The sequence below is a fragment of the Schistocerca serialis genome, chromosome 6 (assembly GCF_023864345.2).
Source record: "Schistocerca serialis cubense isolate TAMUIC-IGC-003099 chromosome 6, iqSchSeri2.2, whole genome shotgun sequence".
In the NCBI taxonomy this organism is placed as follows: Eukaryota; Metazoa; Arthropoda; class Insecta; order Orthoptera; family Acrididae; genus Schistocerca; species Schistocerca serialis.
In genome coordinates this window covers 130,735,544-130,743,352 of record NC_064643.1, presented here as the reverse complement: position 1 = coordinate 130,743,352, position 7,809 = coordinate 130,735,544, and the positions used below count along the sequence as shown (strand labels likewise).

Here is a 7,809-nt window from a genome sequence, read left to right as displayed (position 1 = left end):
ACAAGGGGTGTTCAGTTGTGGGACATCGTTGAAATACCGACCGCTGTGGCCGAGTGGTTCTAGGCGGTTCAGTCCGGAACCGCGCTGCTGTTACGGTCGCAGGTTCGAGTCCTGTCTCGGTCATGGATGTGTGTGATGTCCTTAGGTTAGTTGGGTTTAAGTAGTTCTAGGTAAAGGGGTTCGAGAGAGGACTCAGATGTTAACTTCCATAGTGCTAAGAGCCATTTGAACCATTTAAACCATCGTGGAATATTCCCACTTCGAACTCTATACTTTCATGAAGTTCAAAATGATGTCTGTAACAAAAGTCGGTTCCAAGCAGGGAGCTGTCACTAAGATTCTTTTGGCGGAAATCAAGAGACAAGAACTCTGCTGGATAATACGTTTAGAGACCATACGTTTAAGATAAAGCACTCCGTCTTCAGGCCACGAGTGGCCTACCGGGACCATCCGACCGCCGTGTCATCCTTAGTGGAGGATGCAGATAGGAGGGGCGTGGGGTCAGCACACCGCTCTCCCGGTCGTTATGATGGTATTCTTGACCGAAGCCGCTACTATTCGGTCGAGTAGCTCCTCAATTGGCATCACGAGGCTGAGTGCACCCCGAAAAATGGCAACAGCGCATGGCGGCCTGGATGGTCACCCATCCAAGTGCCGTCCAAGCCCGACAGCGCTTAACTTCGGTGATCTCACGGGAACCGGTGTATCCACTGCGGCAAGGCCGTTGCCATACGTTTGAGATAGGGTGTACGCTAATTATATTCCGCATATGTACTAACCCATACTGGTATGCGTTCTCAGGCTGACGAGCAAATCCTAGAACGTAGTTTTAGAAGCATGCTTGCTTCACTTTGTGGTAGCGAATCTCGTGCTGCTGTAAAACACACACACACACACACACACACACACACTGAAAGGTCTCTGTTGGATTCCTTTCATGTTAATTTCTTAAAACTGTTGTCGTTTACTTCGTTCCACTTCTGTTTACTGTGGTGTTTCTGATTATCTGGGAGGAGACTGAGCAGTGAAACGTGTTACTTTTACACATAAACAAGAACGATCTGTCACACTACTACACTTTAAAACACAGTTTACATATAATTCATGTCACACAGTCTCATACGGAACCTACATCCGCTTTCTTTTATATACTGTATATGATAAGGTACTGTCATCCCCCTTCCCTTCTGTGTGAGAGGAGCAAATGTATTTCTAGTTGCATGCTTGATGGTACCAGACAAGCCTGTCTGCTAGAGAACAGTAGGACCAACGTCGGAACAGGTAGCTACGCTTTCTAAAAGCAGAGAGGTTTCTTTTCTTAGTATGGTCCTGTCCGCCCCTTGTCATGTTGGTATAGGAAGCTGCCTCGCTGGTCACTTTCGTTTGTATATGTTAAGCACGCTCGGTAGGGGCCCGGGTCAGCCTGTCCGCGGCGAGCATCTGAAGTGGTAAGATCTCCGACTAAGTGCGTGTCTGCTAAGTTCGTAGAACAATGGATTTCTTAAGTTCAGCCTAACTGAAAATTTAATCACCTTTATTTCAGGTTTAGCTCTAAAATATCTAATGTTATCTTAAATTGCAACGCAGTGTAATTCGAGTATGAAGTTTAGAATATCTTCCAGTAGTTGCTTCGTCACTACTTTGTGAGTAAAGTGGAACCACGTGTTGATCAGTAACTCTAACTAAGATCATCTATCTTAAATGCGAATGTGCGTGAGATTATAACGTCTCGTCTTGACAATATTTTTCAATATAGCAACTTTTCTTTATGTTCAACCCACATGAGGTGTACTTTGTGAGACCAGTACCACGTGCTTATACAATTGTTTGACCCATCAGGTTAATAGTAAGACGATAGTAACCAGTTTGAGGTTTTTCTTTTCTAAATTGCGTTTCGATGTAATTTATTTTAATTATCAAAATTATTGTGGAGTTACACTCTTTGTGTAAACCAAGTTGACCACGTGAAGCATGTGGTGTAAGCATCAAAGTAGCCCTCAGCTATTCTTTTCGGGAAGATTTCACAGAGAGTTAGTATGAATTTAATGACGGACAGGATTGCGCTACGAACGTAACTTCTTTGGGTGAAAATTGAATCGGTTGGTTGTGGTTAATTTCCTCTTGCATATGTTTCAACGTTCTTCGTGTGTTATTTTATGAATGCAGTGTTGTATGTAGTCTCCCAATCTTGTCTCCCTATTTGATGTGTTCCGCAAGATAACAAACTGACATTTATACAATCCTAAATAAGCCACCAGTTTAGTTATGAATCAAATTTGATATGCCGAAATTTTAACGGAACAATGATCAATGTTAAAATAAATGTCCAAATATAAACTTATTTAGTTCTTTTTATTTAAATTGTCTTTATATATATATATATCACCGGTTATCGTAAGATGAGTACTAAAAGATTATAATTAATGTTAGTCTGGTTGGGAATTTGGTGGACTAGACTGAATACCTGGTGAAACAGTTGCGCAGTAATGCAAGGTTAACTTCCTCAGATAGCTCACAGCTTTTAACCCATTTTTATGGTCTTGAATACCAGCACCGCTTTCAGAACAAATTAATGCATTAATATTACAACACACACACACACTTACCTTTCTAAGTAGAAGACTATCCCCAGAAACCAATAACGTAATGCTGGACTTGGTAGCAGTAGGCTCGATCAACACGCTAGCATTACGGAAACTCAAATCGGACAACTATCTTCTCACGAAACACATAGTTGTCAAGTTATATTTCGCGTTAAGATAAGAGAAATTGAGGATCGATAGACGTGTTCCTCTCTCTCTAGCACCGTTTTCTGTGAGTGGCTCTAGGTACCATTCTGAGCGTGTATCGTGGAAGGAGAGGGTACATATTCGCGTGATCCCCTTATAAACAATAAGCGTTTAAAGGAAACACGCAAAAAATATGATGAATCTGTGTCTAATGTTTGTTAGCCATTATACATATGTAAGAAGTGATCTGTCAGTAAAATAAAGTTCTATAGAAACAATTATAGCGCAACCTGATACGTGTCCCGTGACTATCCCAGATCCCATATTTTGCCATAACGTACACCACAAAATCCTAAACTTAGCACGTATGTGATAATTATAGATCCGAAGGCCAATCATAGTTGTTTACTTATAACATCGTACTGATATTAGCATTGTTCCGTCTCGTAGCCGTAACATATCTGGGAAAATTATGTTGCTCAACGTATAGGCAATCATTCAACCTAGACATTGTTCGCAGTAGAACTGTCAGCATTCCTGTTTGGTAGAACAGGTAACTGAATCCCAGGTTACATAATGGTAACTACAGAAATACAGGCCATACCATTATAACCAATTATTGACTCTGATTACGAATGAAATAACAAGTTTACTGGTACCAGTCACAGTTTATTTATCTCAACGACGCGTTTCGAAGTTTTAAACCTCCATCATCAGGAAGATTTACATTTTTTATTATGACATATGTATATGTATGTGTTGTATAGTGGTCACACGTTCCTTTCACTGTCGCAACACATCAGATGAATACTGTCGTATTTTGAAGACAAAGATTGCGTTTCCAGATTTGTTGTTTCATTCGATGTCATTAACAGTCATGGTAAAGCCTAACCAAAAATGTTCGCATTTAAAGTGATTCTAATTATACGAGACGTATGCACAGCCTTCTCCCGCAGAGTCCTGTTTAACCGCCACGTCGGCCTACAGTAGTATTCGTAAAAGCGTGGGACAGACACGGGAATGCATCTTAGCATGTGAATATGATGGCCAGCAGCAAACGCAAATCATCGGATAAAGCTCGTGATGAGACTACCAGTACCACGATGTTCGGGTCACACCTTCTTATGTGATTAGACTTCAGTCCAATTATGCCATTTCGTGGCTGCTGCGATGTGGATAACCCTGGGCCATTGGGAACTTGACGTGGGTCCAGCAACAATAACAAGCACCATGCCCTCCAGATGGCAGTACTTTCATTGACACCTTCTAAATATGGCTGTAATTACTCTAGTTTACGTGCACGCTGTGACGTAAGCACACTCCAGAATAAGGGGTGTGATGCGTGTGATTTTTTTCTGTACACATGAAGTTACCAAAACACCAAAGAGAACAATCGAAAAAATGGTTAAATGCACGAGAAATGGTTTAAAAATTAGACAAACGTCAAGCAATAGAATTAGGACATAATCTAAGTCATGTAGATTCCAAAATTATGCTATCCCTTGCTGACCATACAGCTCCCTTTTAATCCTCTGTTAGCAGTAGTAAAGTCAATTAATGTTATCTACACTAACGTCAATATGCAATCAATATGTATCGCTCCTGTAAACATAATAGATTGAAATATATTTTACGATTCCAAATACATACAAGCTGCAAGTAGCATGCAATGGGTGGAAGATAAAATAGCATTACTGCTTATTTGCGCACACATGGAACCGATGGGAGTATGAGAATATGGCCTTGTCATCATATCTCTGTCTAGAACATACCATCTCTCCATCAGATGGTGCTGTGATTCTGATAGATTAGTCTCCTTGTGACTTTCTAGGAGAGTATGCAGACACTTTGATCTATTGTTTATGTCACAAAAAAGAATTCAGCTACACTCTATGCATAGATACAGATAATCTGCATGACCATGTCGTATCTGGATTTTACCAATTTTTTTAGCAATTTCCACATTTTTTCGATATTTTCCGCATTTAAATGTACAGGTGTGTAAATGCTCTTATGGCTTGCATAAGAGTACCATTCAGCTTTGATACAGAGCCAGCGTATCTACTTCAGCCTCCAGATCCCAACGCTAAAACAAACATGTATGTTTTCTGTTGTAACTACACACATAGCAAATTTACGCTATTTTCGCGAGCGGGGGCGGCCTCAGGGGCGGCAGGGATGCTACTAGTGACGGATCCACGGCGGCCCACGAGCTCCATAGAACGTTAAAATGCAGTTAGGTGCGCGGATCGTAAAATAAACAACATGACACCTTATTTTTCTTGAATCGTTGTGTTGTACCATTCCACTTGCGATATAATAATAAAGTAAAGTATGCTATTATATTTACATGTAGTATGTTACATGTAGTAGTGTAGTATGTGAAAATTACAGAACTATCAGTTTAATAAGTCACAGCTGCAAAATACTAACACGAATTCTTTACAGACGAATAGAAAAACTGGTAGAAGCCGACCTCGGGGAAGATCAGTTTGGATTCCGTAGAATTGTTGGAACACGTGAGGCAATACTGACACTACGGCTTATCTTAGAAAATAGATTAAGAAAAGGCAAACCTACATTTCTAGCATTTGTAGACTTAGAGAAAGCTTTTGACAATGTTGATTGGAATACTCTCTTTCAAATTCTGAAGGCGGCAGGGGTAAAATACAGGGAGCGAAAGGCTGTTTACAATTTGTACAGAAACCAGATGGTAGTTACAAGAGCCGAGGAACATGAAAGGGAAGCGGTGGTTGGGAAGGGAGTGAGACAGGGTTGTAGCCTATCCCCGGTGTTATTCAATCTGTATATTGAGCAAGCAGTAAAGGAAAGAAAAGAAAAATTTGGAGTAGGTATTAAAATCCATGGAGAAAAAATAAAAACGTTGAGGTTCGCCGATGACATTGTAATTCTCTCAGAGACAGCAAAGGACTTGGAAGAGCAGTTGAACGGAATGGACAGTGTCTTGAAAGGAGGATATAAGATGAACATCAACAAAAGCAAAACGAGGATAATGGAATGTAGTCGAATTAAGTCGGGTGATGCTGAGGGAATTAGATTAGCAAATAAGACACTTAAAGTAGTAAAGGAATTTTGCTATTTGGGGAGCAAAATAACTGATGATGGTCGAAGTAGAGAGGATATAAAATGTAGACTGGCAATGGCAAGGAAAGCGTTTCTGAAGAAGAGAAATTTGTTGACATCGAGTATAGATTTAAGTGTTAGGAAGTCGTTTCTGAAAGTATTTGTATGGAGTGCAACCATGTATGGAAGTGAAACGTGGACGATAAATAGTTTAGACAAGAAGAGAATAGAAGCTTTCGAAATGTGGTGCTACAGAAGAATGCTGAAGATTAGATGGGTAGATCACATAACTAATGAGGAGGTATTGAATAGAATTGGGGAGAACAGGAGTTTGTGGCTCAACTTGACTAGAAGAAGGGATCGGTTGGTAGGACACGTTCAGAGGCATCAAGGGATCACCAATTTAGCATTGGAGGGCAGCGTGAGGGTAAAAATCGTAGAGGGAGACCAAGAGATGAATACACTAAGCAGATTCAGAAGGATGTAGGTTGCAGTGAGTACTGCGAGATGAAGAAGCTTGCACGGGATAGAGTAGCATGGAGAGCTGCATCAAACGACTATCAGGACTGAAGAGCACAACAACAACAACAACAACAACAACAACAACATGCTACATCACAACTATTATAAAAAGTAAGGTGCCGTGTCATTTGTTTTAGCGTCCGCACATTCACCTGCATTTTAGCATTGTACTACGTCAAAATCGAGTTTTGATTGTAACCCAAATACATTTGTTTGACAGGTTATATCGGACACTCGAGAAACAATTGAAACTGTGCAATAGTGAAACAAATAAAAAGAAATAATAATCCATGTTATAACAGTCAGTGTGACAGGTTATTGTCATTGAAAAACAATTATTTCAGCTTTGGATCCCGCTAGAACAAACTATAGGAATATTTCCGTTGTGCAGTACATTGAAAAAGGGACACTTGAGTTATAACTGGTACACTTAGTCGATAGTGTGTCTTAAAAGAGCAATGAAAGATGGTGATCGCATGTGGATTATTTGGGTTAAGTCTGAATCTACGAGGACAGTGGTACCTTTGTTGGTGTTCCCTTAATCTTCCTCGATATTCCATCTCTCTTTCAGAGTTTCACCCATCATCATTTAAAACCTAAAATTTCCACTCTACTTGCCATGTCAACTGCAAATTTGTTACTCGTAATTCGGTTTACGGGGACGGTTTCCTGCTGATATGCCCCATTTCACGGAGAAGTAGGCATTCAGAAGTAAACGACATTATTGCTACGAACAACAGTAAAACAGGGGTACCGGACTGTACTAAAAGTACTACCCTTAGCTGCTTACAGACGTCGACATATGTCAACGGGGACACTCCAGGTTACTGCTCTTTCTGTTGAACATTTGCCACCCAGTATGACGTAAAGGGATTCGATAGCCAACATCGGTCGCGCCGGTCGCGTATTGGTGAAGATTCACCATACAATTATACACTGACGGAAAAAAATCACATCACCACCAAATAATTTATTTAGAGTAATGAAATTTGAGGACCACATTTCTCTAGGTAACATATTTAAGCGTTTAACACTCCAAGATCATAGGTTAATTTAAGTGCGAGGTAAGCCATTGCAGGTGTGAAACGCTAGTACATTAATAGCCGATGTAAGCACCGGAATGTTGAAAGCAAGCATGCAGACGTGCATGCATTGTGGTGTACACGTGTCAGAGGTCAGCTTGTGGGCTGGAGTTCCATGCCTGTTGCACTATGTCAGTCAATAGAGGAACGGTTAACGCCATTTTTTGATAACGCTGGAGTTATCGCCTGACGATGTGCCATATGTGCTCGATTGGAGAGAGGTCTGGTGATCGAGCAGGCCAAGGCAACGTGTCGGCACTCTGCAAAGCACGTTGAATTACAACAGCGGTATGTCGGCGAGCGTTATCCTGTTGGAAAACACCCACTGAATGCTGTTGATGAATGGCAGCACAACAGGTCGAATCACAAGACTGACGTACAAATTTGTCGCC

The 7,809-nt window shown here is 40.9% G+C and overlaps 1 pseudogene; it reads right to left on the bottom strand.

Annotated features, from left to right (window-relative positions):
- Positions 1-611: 611 nt before the first annotated feature.
- Positions 612-729, bottom strand: LOC126485411 (5S ribosomal RNA; annotated as a pseudogene).
- Positions 730-7,809: the final 7,080 nt, after the last annotated feature.